Here is an 18266-nt window from a genome sequence, read left to right on the forward strand (position 1 = left end):
GCCGGTAAGACCAGCTACTCGGGAGGCTGAGGCAGAGAATTGCTTGAAAACGGGAGGTGGAGGTTGCAGTGAGCCAAGAGCATGTCACTGCTCTCCAGCCTGGGTGACAGAAGGAGACTCTGTCTCAAAAAAAAAAAAAAAAAAAAAAAATGAAAGATCCATGAGAAAAGTGTACATTAGGCATTATATTGTACATGCATCTACATTGTTAGATATTAGCATTTTCCTCAAATTTATATTTTATATATTTTATGTTGTAGAGTACATAATAAACTGCTTAAGTTCAGGTAAGTTCAGATGTTTAATAAGAAGCTTTTTATAGTAACAAAACGTAGTATGTTCTAATCTGAAATTTGACAGAGATATGGCTTAAATTTGATAATTTAGACTGTGTAACTAAGGCAGGTCCTAAAATTGCATGCTTATTACTTTGAAGAAAAGTCATTCTTTTGACAATTAAATCTCGAAATTTAAACATGTAGAGGAATTACATACAGAATTAAAACAGAAATGAATACTAAGTGAAAATTATTTTTAATATATAAAGTACAGAATGAAAACAGGCATGTTGAAAAAAATTAAAACTCTAAAAATGCAAACAAATGCAAAAGCAACATTTCCCCCTATGCTAGCATCTTCTTTTTCAATAATGAATTCACACCAGGAATCCTATATAGAAATTCATGCCATGAAAAATAATGCCAACCAGTTTTGATTTAGCTCACAGAAAATCATTTTCTTAGAAAACAGACTAGCCACTGTGTTTGGATTTATAAGCTTATGAAAGCTAAGAATGATCAATGAAATGATCTATGATTAAGAATTGGGTGCCTATGAACTTTGGATGCATTATTAATTAAATTGCTATATTTTTCAGAGGAAACATAATATAGAGCTACTCCACTATCTGCCAATAGGGAGACTGATTGAATGAAAACAATTCTAGTTGTCGCATATTTTTGCACCCGTGTAAGCAGCATAAAGTAAAGCTTAATGGTTAATGTGAGCCACAAACAGTTTACCCATCTCTACAGGTGATAAAGCTCACCAATTGCCCAGCACAGGAACACTCCAAGCTAAGTAGAATGGAGCTTTAAGTTTCTTCTATCAACAACTTTAGTTGCAAAAGTTTGCCAAGTTGTCCTTTGAGCAGATCTAATTTCAGTCCTAAGAAAAACTGCTACTTGTAACAATTACTCTCTATTATCATGTCATGGTGACCTAATGTTCTTTTTAAAATTTATGCTGTTCCAATTGTATCTAAAGCATAAAAAAAGAAGACTGAAGAAAGAATGAAGGCATTCAGATAATTCAAGTAAATAAACCATTTGCCTGATCTATATGATTATTTCAAGATAATTCTCTCAGGTGTCTATTCATTTTGGAGAGCACTCAATCAATATTTATTGAGCACCTATGAAGTAAAAGATGTTGAAAGCTACACATAACAAAATAGATTTTTAAATATTTCATCTATATTCACAAGTTGACTTTTTTCTTTTTCTTTTTTTTTTTTTTTTTTTTGAGATGGAGTTTCGCTCTTGTCACCCTGGCTGGAGTGTAATGGCATGATCTCACCTCACTGCAACCTCAGCCTCCTGGGCTCAAGCCATTTTCCTGCCTCAGCCTCCTGAGTAGCTGGGATTATAGGCGTGTGCCACCACTCCTGACTAATTTTTGTATGTTTAGTAGAGACGGGGTTTCACCATGTTGGCTAGCCTGGTTTTGAACTCCTGACCTCCAGTGATCCTCCCGCCTCGGCTTCCCAAAGTGCTGGGATTACATGCATGAATCACCACACCCGGCCCCTTTTTGTTTTTTTGTTTGTTTGAGACAGAGTCTCACTCTGTCACCCAGGCTGGAGCGCAGTGGTATGATCTCATCTCACTGCAACCTCTGCCTCTTGGTGAGATCTCAGCTCCCTGCAACCTCTGCCTGCTGGGCTCTAGCAATTCTCCTGTCTCAGCCTCCCAAGCAGCTGGGACTACAGGCATGGTGGCCACCACGTCCGGCTAATTTTTATATTTTTAGCAGAGATGGTTGTTTCACCACGTTAACCAGGCTGGTCTCAAACCCCTGACCTCGGGTGATCCGCCCTCCTCAGCCTTACAAAGTGCTGGGATTACAGGCGTGAGCCACCGAGCCCGGTCTACAAATTGACGTTTTAAAGCTAATTAGAATGTTATGTGTGGTTGATTTGGAAACAAAGTACCTATAAGAAGTGGTTATCTCGTTGAAATTACTTTCAGATTTCTTAGTAATATTATCCGTCATTCATAAAAAAAAAAAAAAAGAAAAGGAAAAAAATAACATAAAATTAGGCCTGGCGAGGTGGCTCACGCTTGTAATCCCAGCACTTTGGTAGGCTGAGGCAGGCGGATCACAAGGTCAGGAGATCAAGACCATCCTGGCTAACACGGTGAAACCCCATCGCTACTAAAAAATACAAAAATTAGCCAGGTGTGGTGGCGGCGCCTGTAGTCCCAGCTACTCAGGAGGCTGAGGCAGGAGAATGGCGGGAACCCGGGAGGCGGAGCTTGCAGTGAGCTGAGATCCGGCCACTGCACTCCAGCCTGGGCCACAGAGCAAGACTCCGTCTCATTAAAAAAAACAAAACAAAACAAAACATAAAATTAGATATTAACATTAGCTTTTTAAATCCCTGAAAACTTTGTCTAAGTGTGCAGAGAATGTCCAAGAAATGTCAGCATGTCATAATTCATGCAAACCCGAAGCACAATTCCATTCTCCAAATTATTCAAAAAAATAATAAAATATCAAAAACCTAGTTGCTACTGCATCGTTAAGTATGGCAATTGCATAAATAGATTTTAAATTAAGATTGTGTTAAATACCAAATGTTTACTTTAGGATGACAATTACTCCATTCATTTATTTATTTGATTATTAATCTTGTGAAGAAGGATACACAGGCTATCCATTTCTGCACCCGAGCAACATTGTGTTGTGAGTTCGCGAACTCCCTCTCAGGAGGCCAAATGCCTTTTCCACCTCATCTTCTGAGGTGTATGAGCTGAACACACAAGTGTGTGTGTGACCAATGGGTACAGGCACCGAGGTGAGCACATATCTGTGGTCCACTCAGGCCCTGAGGATATGTAACACTGTCACGTGCGGGAGCCTGCGCTGTGCGCAATTATGCCCCAGACCCCACTGTCTTCCGTGTTGCTCAGCCTACCTCTTCTTACATCTAGGGCCCCCGTGACTGCTCTCTGAGTTCCCAAAGCTCCCAGCCATCACCCTTCTAGAGCACTGCTTCATCCTGCAGACCTTTTATTCCACCTCATGAATATACTTGATCCTGATAGCAATTCCTCCAATTAATGCTTGCTCTGTCAGCTATGCTGATAGACTAAAGCATGCTAATTAGTACTAATAATTTTCTTTTTTTTTTTCTTTTGAGATGGAGTCTCACTCTGTCACCCAGGCTGGAGTGCAGTGGCGCCATCTCTGCTCACTGCAACCTCTGCCTCCCTGGTTCAAGTGATTCTCCTGCCTCAGCTTCCCAAGTAGCTGAGATTACAGGGGAGCACCACCACACTCAGCTAATTTTTGTATTTTTAGTAGAGACGGGGTTTCACCTTGTTGGTCAGACTGGTCTCGAACTCCTGACCTCAGCTGATCCACCCACCTCAGCCTCCCAAAGTGTTGTGATTACAGGCGTGAACCACAGCACCCGGTCTAATAATCTTCTGTTGCTCTCATTTATGTCAGATATTTGCATTTTGTTCCAGAGACAGTCCTTTCATGGACAAGAATGTCTTCAATGGTAGGAATTCTAGATAATTAGTTGGCTGGTGGCAGGCCATTAGGTGGCTCTCAAATGACCTCGTTATTATGAACAGGAACAAAATTAATCACAGGTTCAATACGCAATTCAGCTATTTGACTTTCCTCTATTTAACCTTCCAGATGACACCAGAAATTGACATCCTTTTCTGAATAATGCAAGTTATTTCAACACATGGAAGAGCAGAAAGCATGTGGTAATAGATGTGCATACATGTGTCACCCCAGGTAGAAACACGCCAAGGGTACGTCCTCATGATGGCTTGGGAACAATAGCATGTTCTAATATGTGCTCTCCAGTGTACACTCATGGTGTTCACAGCTATCAAGGAGTGCAGCTTTGGAACTCAGAGCAGCAACTGGCACCGCACTCCAGTTAACAATAGTCAATTGCGATGGATCACACCTGAAGATTCAAGCTGGCTCATCCATTGTAATGTAGTTAGGACAGGTTTTGAGAGTTATTTAATCAAATAACAATTCAATTCCATTTTTTAAAACTGTTTATTAAAACACGACACACATGCAGAAAAGCGCACACACTGAGTGTGCTTGCAGCACAGTGAATTTACTCACGAAGTGAATAAACCCCTGTAACTGCCAAGTGATGAGGACACAGAAGACAGCTAGCTCTCGAACCCCCTTCCTCCCTCTCCCTTTTATTAACATCCCATCATCTCCAAAGTTTTCCACTCTGCTAACTTCTAACACCATAAACCAGTATTGCCCAGTTTTGAACTTCATATTTTTAATAAATATTTATATTTTTATATCTAAATATTTATATTTATAGTTCTTCTGCGACAGTTCCTTACACACACACTTACGCTTTCCATTGCTCTTCATTCCTTTCTGCATGTCTACATTTCCATCTTCCTTTAAAACTCCCTTTAGTTGTTTTTTTTTTTTTTTGAGATGGACCCCCAGGCTGGAGTGCAGTGGTGCGATCTTGGCTGTCTGCAAGCTCTGCCTCCCGGGTTCATACCATTCTCCCACTTCAGCCTCCCAAGTAGCTGGGACTACAGGCACCTACCACCATGCTTGGCTAATTTTTTGTATTTTCAGTAGAGACGCGGTTTTACCGTGTTAGCCAGGATGGTCTTGATCTCCTGACCTTGGGATAGGCCCACCTTGGCCTCCCAAAGTGCTGGGATTACAGGTGTGAGCCACTGCATCCAGCGACTTTAGTTGTTCTTTAGTGCAGACCTGCAGGGCACAGATTTTCTCTATTCTAGTTCTGAAAAACGTTCATTTCCGTTTCATTTGTGAAGAATATTTAAATCAGTAAAGCATACTAGGTTTATAATTTATTTTTCTTTGTGTTCTCTTATTGTGCTAAAATATACATAACATGAAATTTACCATTTTTAAGTATATGATTCAATGATATTAATGACATTCATGATGTTGTGCAACCATCATCAATATCCATTTTCAGAACTTTTTCATCATCCCCAAACAGAAACTCTGTGCCCATTAAACAATAACTCCCCAGTCCCCTCTACTTTCAGTCCCTGGTAACCTCTATTATACGCTATGACTGTGGCTATGCCTACTTGAGGTACCTCATATAAGTGGAATCGAACAGTATTTGTCCTTTTGTGTCTGCTTTCTTTCACTTAGCAGAGTGTTTTCAAGTTTTATCTATGTTGCAGCATGTGTCAGAATCTCACTCCTTTTTAAGGCTGAATAGTATTTCATTTTATATATATATATATATGCGCCATACGTTTTAATCCATTCATTTATTGATGGAATTTTAGTTTTTTTCCACATTCTAACTATTTTGACTAATGCTGCTATAAACACTGGTGTGCACACTAGTTATTTTAACATCTTCACCTTCAAAGATTATAATACTGATGGTGACTAAATTGTCACCAAAGACTGTTAAAAAAAAAACAAACAAATATAATGATCCTTTGCATTTTGCACACACATCACAATTTTGACTTCGCAATCTATGAATTGAGCTGCTGTCTGGGGAATACAAAGACAAAAATTCCACCAACTGAACTTAGTTTTAAAGAAACCTGTTGTTGGGAGAGGAGTTCTACAGCCAAAGATTTGCCTATGAACCACCACGTATGGAAAATTACTTTTCCAAAGAAGAACCAGACAAGTAGATGATCTTTTGATGTCACGTCTCCCCTGATTCCTAAGTTTTCTGTAAGGGAGAGAATGTGTTCATGCCGCCAATGCGTCAAGATCAGTGAGAGGTGCTCAGTGAGGAAAGAGCACTTGGTGGAATGTGGGCTGCCAATTACAAATCTCCGGATAAAATACAGAGAAAATGCGACTATGTCTCCACTTGAGATCCCTAGTTAGCCAACAGATCAGGGGCAGGGTAAAAAGACAAATGTAATTATTTCATTCTACTAGAAGAGCAAGAAAAAACACCTTGGGGTCTACATTTACGCTTATTAACTACTAAAACTAAAATAAATTAGTGTTTGTCAGGCAAAGAAAACTGAAAAATCAGGAATTGCACTCCGTAACTGCCACAGTGGATTTCTTCTTCGTTTTTTATCAATATAATGTAAGCGAAATAATTGGAGAAATAAAAAGAAATGAATTTATCATAAAAATGTATATTTTAATATTTATGTATGTGGGCATAGCTATAACAGAAGATAATAGGAATTCATCAGTATGAATGCAGTAGCTACAAATGCAGACTAATATTTATGTATGTGGGCATAGCTGTAACAGAAGACAATAGGAATTCATCAGTATGAATGCAGTAGCTACAAATGCAGACTAATGTGAGTGCATTATATTGGCCCCTCAGACACCTAAGAAGTGTTGCTTTTGGTTTCTTGATTAAGTTGTGAACAAAGTTTTAAGTTTTTTCAAACAATCTATTAATTTACATGGCAGTCGCAGTCATAACACCTTCTATTTATATTAAACATTACAAAATCATGTTGTGTTTTACAAGGAAAATAGATTCGTTTTTATAATCATGTAATTATAAACAGGTTTTTCACCTACATGAATATCTGGCAAGACCATTAAATGTGCAAGCAATGGAGAAGAATTTTTCTTTCTTTTTTTTTTTTCTGAGACAAGGTCTCACTCTGTCACCCAGGCCGGAGTGCAGGGGCACAATCATAGCTCACTGTGCAGCCTCAACCTCGTAGGCTCAACTGATCTTCTCACTTCAGCCTCCTGTGTAGCTGGGACTACAGGCACGTGCCACCGTGCCTGGCTAATGTTTATATTTTTTTGTAGAGATGAAGCCTTGCTATATTGCCACAGTTTGTCTCAAGCAATCCTCCCACTTCAGCCTTCCAAAGTGCTGGGATTACAGTCATGAGCCACCGCATCCGGTCATTACAGGAGAATTCCTCAATACGTAGGACTGTTTGGCACATTACAGATCGTTTCATATCCCCGGTCCAATTGCACTAAATCCCAATAGACCTCCCATCCCTCTGACAGCCACAACACAGAGGCAAATAATCCTCTGAAGTGTATCGCCATCATTGAGAACTTCTTGTCCTTGAAGGTGATTAGACGGAATTGTTCTAGATAAGGAAATGATCTGATGATGGCTCCTCAGGGCAATAGTAAGGGGTTAAGGGAAGAAGACCAGGGCACACATGTATAAAAATATAATTTGTAGGCTTCCACAAGTGCTAGGGACCTAGGCCTACCATATACCTGAAACCCAAAGATGGTAAGACCCTGAATAAGGATGTCTTTGTAGTTATTTAAGCATTCCATTTCCAGGTTTGCCATAGAGTGAGTGAGCCAGACTTGGAAATGGAATTCCTGGAAATAACTAAAAATATTAATTGTGGAGCCAATTGACTTTAAATTGTCCTTGATCATGGGCGAGAAATAATGAAAGCATCAGACACGATGCCTGAAGATTAGCGCGGAGCCCTTTACCCAGTCACCTGGATTGTGTAAGCCTGGGTTTTGTTTGGACAAGAACCTAAAAGTTTCCCCTTACTTGTCATTTTGCACCTAGATCAGGAACTGAGTATGGATCTCTTGTTAAGCTAAGAAAAATGAAGAAAAGTTACAACCTGAAAACTACCGCACATCACTGTGTTTGATAAAGCATGGTGGTCTGTCTCAAAAATGTTATTTTGAGAATTCCTAGTCTTGTGTTCCTTTACAAGGAACAGAAAACAGGCAGGCTGGAAAGCCGGACAACAGATTTAGCAGAACTTCTCATCGTTTTAGGTGGAAAAAGCATTTGTGGATGGGTGAATTATTTGGGTCCAGAAATTAACATTATTAGGTGACATCAACATAAATGGCAGAGTAAGGACCTCTGAAAATTCTCTTCTCCATAAAAGTGACTAGAACAACAGCACAATTGTCAGAATCAACTTTTTCACACATCTGGAAATTAACCCACGTCTTGCAATAATCCAGGGCGCATTCATTTAATCTAAACAGCAGAATCTTGGTACGAGCAGTGAGCTCTGGGTGTTTTGTTAGGTTGGTGCAAACGTAATTGCAGTTTTCTCATTATTGGAATTTGCCATTTGATGTTGGAATACATTCTCAAATAAATGTGGTTATGTTATACATCATTTTAATGGGCATTTCTCACTATGCTTTTTTGTTAATGACTTATTACTTACTATTTATTTTAGACTATGGAAATGATGTTAAACAAAAAGCAAATTCAAGCAATGTTTTTATTCAAGTTCCAAATGGGTCATAAAGGAGCAGAGACAACTCACAACATCAACAATGCATTTGGCCCAGAACAGTACAGTGGTGGTTCAAGAAGTTTTGTAAAGGAGACGAGAGCCTCAAAGATGAGGAGCATAGCGGCAGGCTATCAGAAGCTGACAACAACCAGTTGAGAGCAATCATTGAAGCTGATCCTCTTACCTACACAAGAAGTCACCAAATAACTCAACAGTGACCATTCTACGGTCTTTCGGCATTTGAAGCAAATTAGAAAGGTGAAAAAGCTACATAAGTGGGTGCCTCATGAACTGAGTGAAATTTTTTTTTTTAAATCGTCATTTTGAAGTGTCTTCTCTTATTCTACACAATAACGAGCTGTTTCAGATTGTGATGTGTAACAAAAAGTAGACTTTATACAACAACCAGCTTGGTGGGTGGGCCAAGAAGAAGGTCCAAAGCACTTCCCAAAGCTAAACTTGTACCAAAAAAGGTCATGGTCACTGGCTGGTGGTCTGCTGCTGGTGTGATCCACTACAGCTTTCTGAATCCTGACAAAACCATTACATCTGAGAAGTATGCTCAGCAAATCAGTGAGATGCATGGAGAACTATAATTCCTGCAGCTGGCATTGGTCAACAGAAAGGGCCCAATTCTTCTCCACAATAACGCCCAACCACACATTGCACAACCAACGCTTCAAAAGTTGAACAAATTGGGCTAAAAAGTTTCGCCTCATCAACCATATTCACCTGACCTCTCACCAATCGCCTACCACTTCAAGTATCTCGACAACTTTTTGCAGGAAAAATGCTTCCACAACCAGCAGGATGCAGAAAATGCTTTCCAAGAGTTCGTCAAATCCCAAAGCATGGATATTTACACTACAGGAATAAAAAACGTATTTCTCATAGGCAAAAATGTGTTGATTGTAATGGTTTCTATTTTGATTAATAAAGATGTTCTTAACCTAGTTATAATGACTTAAAATTCACAGTCCAAAACCGTGGTTACTTTTGCCCCAACCTAATAGCTTCCCCAGTCCTATTTCCTGAGCTCCAACTCCATGACAGCTTTGAAAACCAAAATCTCGCTGGGGCCTTACGAGTTTACTTTCTGCCGGGCGCGGTGGCTCAAGCCTGTAATCACAGCACTTTGGGAGGCCGAGACGGGCGGATAATGAGGTCAGGAGATCGAGACCATCCTGGCTAACACGGTGAAACCCCGTCTCTACTAAAAAATACAAAAAACTAGCTGGGCGAGGTGGCGGCGCCTGTAGTCCCAGCTACTCGGGAGGCTGAGGCAGGAGAATGGCGGGAACCCGGGAGGCGGAGCTTGCAGTGAGCCAAGATCGCGCCACTCACTCCAGCCCGCGGGGGCCGAGCAAGACTCCGTCTCAAAAAAAAAAAAAAAAAAAAAACCAAAAGCCCTCATTCATTATTAAAACCAGCAGCCTACTTTGACAAACTCCAAATGGGATAAACTCAAAGAGATCCACACTTAGACACATCATAATCAAACTGTTTAAAGCCAAAGACAAAAGAGAGAATCTTGAAAGATCAAGAGAGAAGCAACACATAATGTACAAAGGATCCTCAATGAGAGTAAGAGCTGATTTCCCATCAAAAACCATGGAGGCAGAGGCAGTGGGATGATGTATTCAAAATGCTGAAAGAAAAGGATTGCCAACTCAGGAGTCTATAACCAACAAAGCTATCCTTTAGAAAGGAAAGTGAAATTAAAACATTTCCAGATAACCAAAAATTAAAACATTCCCAGATAAAGAAAAACCAACAGAATTTGTTGCTAATAGATCTGTCTTCCAAGAAATACTAAAGAGTGTGTATGCAGTTGAAATAAAAAGACACTGGACAGTGACTCAAATCCACATTATTAAATAAAACAGCACTGGTAAAAGTATACATAAGTAAATACAAAAAAGAGTGTAAATATACATCTACACACACACACACACACACATATATATAGTAACCCCTTCTTCTCCTCTGAAACTTAAAAGACAACCACATAAATAGATAATTATAGACTGGGCATGGTGGCTCAAGCTTGTAGTCCCAGCATTTTGGGAGGCTGAGGTGGGAAGATCACTTGATGCCAGGAGTTTTTAACCAGACTTGATGACATAGTGAGACCCCTGTCCACGAAAAAAAAAAAAAAATTAATTATCCAGGCATGATGGCATCTTCTTGTAGTCCTAGCTACTTGGGAATCTGAGGTGGGAGTATTGCTTGAACCCAGGAGTTCAAGGTTGCAATGAGCTATGATTGTATCACTGCATTCCAGCCTGGGCAACAGAACAAGGCCTTGTCCTCTTAAAAAAAGAAATATATATATATATCATATATAATATAAATAAAATAAATCTACATTTATGTGTGTATATATACACACATACATAAATATACATACACATACATATAAATGTAGATTTATTATATGTCTATGCACACACATATATATAAATGTAGATTTATATTATATATATTTAAGGCCAGGTATGGTGGCTCACACCTGTAATTCTAGCACTTTGGGAGGCCAAGGTGGGCAAATAAGCTGAGCTCAGGAGTTCGAGACCAGCCTAGGTAAAATGGTGAAACTCTGTCTCTACTAAAAATACAAAAATTTATCTGGGTGCAGTGGTGAATGCCTGTAATCCCAGCTACTCAAAAGGCTGAGGCACAAGAATCACTTGAGCCCAGGAGGCAAAGGTTGTAGTGAGCCAAGATTGTGCCACTGCACTCCAGCCGGGGTGAGAGAGCAAGACTCTGTCTCAGAAAAAAATAATAATAATTAATTAAATTTAAATTTAAATTTAAAAATAAAATATATATTTTATATATATAAAATAATCTACATTGTAGATTAAATAAACAAATCTGCTATATATAAAATAAATCTACATTGATGGTCACACAGACGTAGATGTAATTACATAGAAGCAATTTATATAACAATAACAAATACATGTAATTTGTATAGCAATAATAGCATAAAGGAGGTTAAAGAGAACAAAACTATATTGAAGCAAAATTTTGTAGATAATTGAAATTAACTTGTTATTAATATAAACTACATTATTATAAATTAAGATGTTAATTATAATCCTCAGGGCAACTACTAAGGGAAAAGATAGTAAATCGATACATATATAAATACATACATACATACATGACTTCCCCAAATTTCCCAAATGTATCTCTTAAGGGAATTAAGATGGTATACCAGAACATATGTATAAACAACACTATTTAACACAAAATAAGGCAGTAATGAAGGGAATTGAAAATTAAGGCATAAGATATAGAAAAACAGCAAATGGCAGAACTAAATCCTACTTTATCAGTAGTTATATTAAATGTAAATGGGTTAAACACTTCAATTAAAAGGCAGAGATTGGCACAATGGGTTTACATAACATGATTCAGCTATTTGCTGCCTGTAGGAGACACATTTTAGATTTAAAGACACAAATACATCGAAAGAAAAAGATACAGCATGCAATGGTAACCAAAAGAGAGCTGGAGGGTTATAATAATACCAGATAAAACAAGTGTTTAGAAAAAAAATTGTTACTAAAGACAAAAAAAAGAAGATATTTTAATGATAAAAGAGTAAATACATCAAAAAGATATAACAATTATAAACATATTGCACCAAACAACAGAGCCCCAAAATAAGTGAAGCAAAAACTGACAGACTTGAAGGAAGACAATTCAACAATTACACTTTAAGACTTCAGTACTCCACTTTCAATAATGCAGTGAACAATTAAAGCTATCAACGTGGAAATACAGAACTTGAACAACTCTACATGTCAGCTAGACCCAAAAGACAACTATAGAAAATACCACCCAACAGGCTGGGCATGGTGGCTCATGCCTGTAATCCCAGCACTTTAGGAGGCCAAGGCAGGCAGATCACAAGGTCAAGAGATCGAGACCATCCTGGCCAACATGGTGAAACCCCATCTCTACTAAAAATACAAAAAAAAATTAGCTAGGTGTGGTGGCACGCATGGTGTGAAACTCCATCTCAAAAAAAAAAAAAAGAAAAGAAAACCACACACACACACATAACTTATTAGAGCTAATAATGAATTTGACAAGGCTGCAGAATACACTATTGACATACAAAAAGTCAATACTTCATAATGAATAATCTGATATTGAAATTAAGAAATTGGCTTTATTTACAAAGTAACAAGAATAAAATACTTAGGACTAAATTTTAAAAAGAAACGCAATACTTGTACACTAAAACTACAAATCATCATTGAAAGAAATTAATGAAGACTTAAATGAAAAGACACTGTATGCATGTATTACAAGACTTACTATTGTTAGGGTCACCATACTCCTAATTTGAGGCACAGATTCAATGTAGTCTCTCTCAAAATTCCAGCTGCCATTTTTGCAGAAATGGACAAGATGACCCTAAAATTCATACAGAAATGCAAGGGATCTAGTAAGAGCCACAACAATCTGGAAAGAGAAGAATAAATTTGGGGATTCATACTTCTAGATTTTAAAACTTACTATGGTAATCAAGACACCTGGAATTGGCATAAGGATAAACATATAAATCAATGGAATAGAATACACTCAGAATAAACCCATAGCATTACTGGTACAAATGTAAAATGGCATATCTGCTTTGGAAAATAGTTTGGCAGTTCCTCAAAATGTTAAACATTGAGTCACCTATGTGATCCAATTTTTTGATGTCTAGTATACAATAAAGAAAAATGAAAACGTATGTCCACACAGAACTTGTACACAAATGTTCTCAACAGCACGAGTCATAACATCCAAACAGTGGAAATAACCTCCAGGTCCACTAACTGATGAACAGATAAACAAAATGTGGCCGATCCACACAGTGGAATATGATTCAGCCATAAAAAGGAATGAAGTACTGATAGATGCTACCACATGGATGAACCTTGAAAATAATATGTTAAAGAATCCAGACACAAAGGCCATATGTTGCATAGCTTCGTTCATAGGAAACATCTAGAATAGGCAAATCCATAGACACTGAAACTAGGTTAGTGATTGCCCAGGGTTCGGGGTGAAGGTAGAGTGGGGAGTGGTTGCTAAACGGTAGTGATGAAAACGTTCTGTAATTAGATAGTTGTGATGCTCGTACAACCTTATGAATATACTAAAAACCACCACATGACATACCTTTAAAAGGTGAATTTTATGGCATGCCAATCATATCTCAATAAAATCAGCCAGTCCACATATTTTATGGTTCCATTAACATGAAACGTCCAGAATAGGCAAATCTGCAGAGACAGAAAATAAATTAATGATTGCCTAGAGCTGGGGGGTTGGGGTGAAATGGGGAGTGATAGGTAATGGGTGCAGGGCTTTTTTGGGAGATGACGAAACATTCTCAAGTTGTTTTGTTGTAAGATTGTTCCAGCATATGTGAATAGACTATGAACCACTGAATCACACCTTAAATGGGTGAAGTATATCTCATTAAAGCTCTTATTTTTAAAAAGAACACTAATATAAATATGTATTTGTCACTACTCTGTTAAGTATATACATTCCTAAGAACGAAATATTTAAGGTCAAAAGAAACAACATGGTTAGAAATATTCTTCCTTATTTAGATGTTTTATAAATCTCTTTTCTGGAAATGCGTGATCATGGCTGATATAACAGCAATGGCAAACACACAGCTCTTACTATGTACCAAGCACAGTTTTAAATGCTTTACATGCATGAACTCATTCATTCTTCACAGCAGCCCTGTGAGGTAGCTATTCTTTGTCTTCCTATTTTACAGATGAGGAAACTGAGACACAGAGGTTATTCAGTTCCTCCTGTAGTAAATGGAGCCAGAATTTGAATCCAGATAGTCTGGTTTTGGAATCCAGGCTCTTTGCTTTTCACTTAGGATAATCATAAGGTTTTCACGGAACCACAAAGTTCTCAGTAAGCTTTGTCAAAATTATCTCTTGGATTCCATTTCAATACAACTTACTTCAGGTATTAGAGCCTAATGGTTACAAAAATGAGCTTTGGACTCAGGCAGAGGTGACATGAATCCCAGCTCTCTACCTTTCAGCTGTAAGAAACAGGGAAATCATGAAATCTCTCCAGACCTCAGTTTCATCAACCCATAAGATTAGGATAATCCTACTTTACAGAGTTGTTGTAAGAATTAAGATAATTCATATAAAAATATCAAACACATCACCTATTAAGTAAAGTGTAAGTAATCCTGTAAGAAATTATTATTATATATAATTTTCACTATTCAATTCCAGATCAAAAACGATGTTCCTCTTTCTTCCAATTATTCTTTGGTACCAAAATCAAGGGTCAATTAAATGAGCACAACTATATCAAGCTGCAACGTTCACAGAACTGGATTCCTATTCCTGCGAATCCCAAGACAGCTGATATTTCACACTGAAACTGATCAGGTTCACGGAGCTCACTGGAGCTTTTCTTCATCTGAGGAGGGCAGTTTTAAAAGCCTGATCTCACATGAAACCCAGCTCCACCAAAGACTCACTGACAATACTCTATCTGTTATATCCAATGGTAATTTCAAGGCAATTCTTAATTCTTGAAGGATTTAGAAGACTAACAATTAAAGTCAATTCTGAGTAAGATTTCCAGCTATTGACACATTATTACTAATCCTTACAACAACTTTGCCAAATAAATATTTTACAGATGAGGGAAAGTTTCAGAGAGTTGGATTTTTGTATAGGGCCAAACAAGTAGAAGGAAAAAAGCACGCAAACTCACTAATATTCACTAGTAATAAGTAATATGGTTTGGAAATCTTCAAACCTATAAAAATTTAAACATTATTAAAATTCCTCCTCTCTATTGTATGGTTTTATTTTTAGCACTGATAACTTTTAGTCCATATTTGTTCACTTTAGAATAAAAATCATTTCTTCCATAAGTGCTAGCAAAAGCAGTGTAGAATAATAAAAATATTAAGTAATACTGTCACTAAGAAGGTTGTCATGGAGACAGCTCTGGATAAGGACTTGGAATGCAGGCACAGCTCGGCCATCTGCAGAATGAGGAGAGGGGACAGGATGATCTCTGAGACCTCTAACACACAAATACTCAAAGATCTGATATCGACATTGTCTTCACCCGTGTCAACTAGGCTGGCCATTCCATTTAGTGAGGGCTTGCTGTCAATGTGGCCAGATTCTTGGTGCAATTTAGAAGTTTCTTTCTGTTCCATGGTCATAAATGCCACCTCTGACTCATGCGTGGCTCACAACAGAAGTCAAGCAAGGAGCACGCATTTATCATTGCAAATTAATTAGCTCCATTGGAAGTACACATTAATGGTATCTTTATATAGCAAGGGAAACATGCTATTATTATTAATGTAAAACAAAGTGGCCTGAGGCAGTGCAGCTCCTTAAGTGTCTAAAAACTAGAACAGTTTGGCATCAAAAAGAAGGGGGCTCTCCTAACTTCTAAAGTCAGATAAAAAAGGAAAAAGAAAAAAGGGGGCTCAGGTACTACAACTTGAATTAAAGACTCCTCAGTCTGGAAGAGGCTACAGAGACTACTGCCTTTGATGGACTCAAAGTGATAACACCTACTCACCCGTAGTAAACTTCACAGACAGCACTGTTCTGACCTAAGGGCCTTGTTACAGAGAAAGTGTGTTCCCCGTTGCTTCTGTCTCTGTCATCTCTACAAAATGGCCAGACCTTCACACATTAAGAGAGACTGTTAGTCCTCTGTCCTCCTCTTGGTCCAAGTCATGTCTATTACTCAATTGCCATTCTATTACTCTATTCTTCAAGTTCTCTTTCCAACTTATTTGTTTGCACCCAGTCTCTGTTTGCCACTGATTCTTATTCCCAGCCTACAAACACGCTCAAGTACTCCACCCCATCCTAAAAATGTCCCTTTCCCTAACACCTGCTCCTTCACGAGCTACTTTGATATTTCTCAATGTCTATCCCTGTAGCACCAAACTTGTTAAACAAACTTCACTCTCTCAGTAACCCATCATAACACTAAATAAACCCTCTTAAAGCAGCAATTAACTTCCCAAGAGCCACAGCTGGAGTTTACCTTGTTGGCTTATGGAGTTCATTCTCATATAGATGAAATCAGGTTAAAACTAACACTAAAGACAATTTAAAGAAGGCTGCGGGGAGAGGTGTTTGTATTTGGATAAAGCCTTTGAGTTGTGGAAGGTAGGCCACTACCCACCCAAGACATCCTAAGTCACTAGCACATGGGTCCTCTCTGTGATCAAAACACAACTGCCCAAAATTTCTTTTTCTTTCTTTTTTTTTTTTTTTTTTTCCTGAGATGGAGTCTCGCTCTGTCGCCCAGGCTGGAGTGCAGTGGCGCCATCCCAGCTCGCTGCAAGCTCCGCTCCCGGGTTCACACCATTACTCCTGCCTCAGCCTCCCGATAGCTGGGACTACAGACACCCGCCACCACGCCTGGCTAATTTTCTGTATTTTTAGTAGAGACAGGGTTTCACCGTGTTAGCCAGGATGGTCTTGATCTCCTGACTTCGTGATGCACTTGCCTTGGCCTCCCAAAGTGCTGGGATTACAGGCATGAGCCACTGTACCTGGCCCCAAATTTCTTACACCCTAAGGGCAATCTGGTCATTTTTTTCATGCGAGTATAGATTTCATCTATGATTAATAATAGCCTTGTGATATCAGGTTTAAAAAAAGGTCTTACGAAACTGAAAAACCCAGAAGTATTTTAGTCTGGTAATAAGTTGCTAAGAATAGGTTCACTAGCTTGTTTTTGTGCAATGCTCTTGACTTTACTCCAGATTGTTAAATCTGCAGCTGTTAGTCAACAGGTGAAGAGGATTCCCTAGGAGGAGCTACTGTTTGAAGATCTTTGAAATATTGTGACTCACAGCTTTTGTTTAAATTGGTACTTCAAATTTTAATTCCATCCTTTAGCAAATGATCTTCACAATCAAAACAAGTCAAAGATTTTTTTCAGGGCAGTTTTTTCTTTCTTTTTTTTTTTTTTTTGAGATAGAGTGTCACTCTGTGGCCCAGGCTGGAGTGCAGTTGCACTATGTCGAATCACTGCAGCCTCTGCCTCCTGGGTTCAAGTGATTCTCCTGCCTCAGCCTCCCAAGCAGCTGGGATTATAGATGGACTCCACCATACCTGATTGATTTTTGTATTTTCAGTAGACACGAGATTTCACCATGTTGGCCAGGCTGGTCTCGGACTCCTGACCTCAGGTGATCCACCCACCTTGGCCTCCCCAAGTGCTGGGATTACAGGTGTTGGCTACAGCGCCGGACCTAGAGCCCATTTCTTTGTTTGTTAGTTTTGTTTTGTTTGTTTGTTTGTTTTGAGACGGAGTCTGGCTCTGTCGCCCAGGCTGGAGCGCAGTGGCACGATCTCGGCTCACTGCAACCTCTGACTCCCGGGTTCAAGCGATTCTTCTGCCTCAGCCTCCTGAGTAGCTGGGATTACAGGCACACGCACTGCAGCCCATTTCCACAGGAAACAAGAAATTAGAGGAAGTAAGCATTGAAACTATAATAAGTTTCATTTCAATGAAAGCAAGCCATGTATTACTTATCATCTATTATATGTTATTATTATATAGCAAATTATGATATCCTGGTGATTGTGATTTTGAATTTTAATTTTCTATGTGTAATGGTTTACTACAAAATAAATAATATATAATCGTTTAAAACTTTAAAGAGCATCATTCATTGATGGGCAGGAGGATTAGCTGGGGGCGCACCCAGTCCTTGGTTAAAGGAGG

This window comes from Rhinopithecus roxellana, chromosome 2 (assembly GCF_007565055.1).
Source record: "Rhinopithecus roxellana isolate Shanxi Qingling chromosome 2, ASM756505v1, whole genome shotgun sequence".
NCBI classification, from domain to species: Eukaryota; Metazoa; Chordata; class Mammalia; order Primates; family Cercopithecidae; genus Rhinopithecus; species Rhinopithecus roxellana.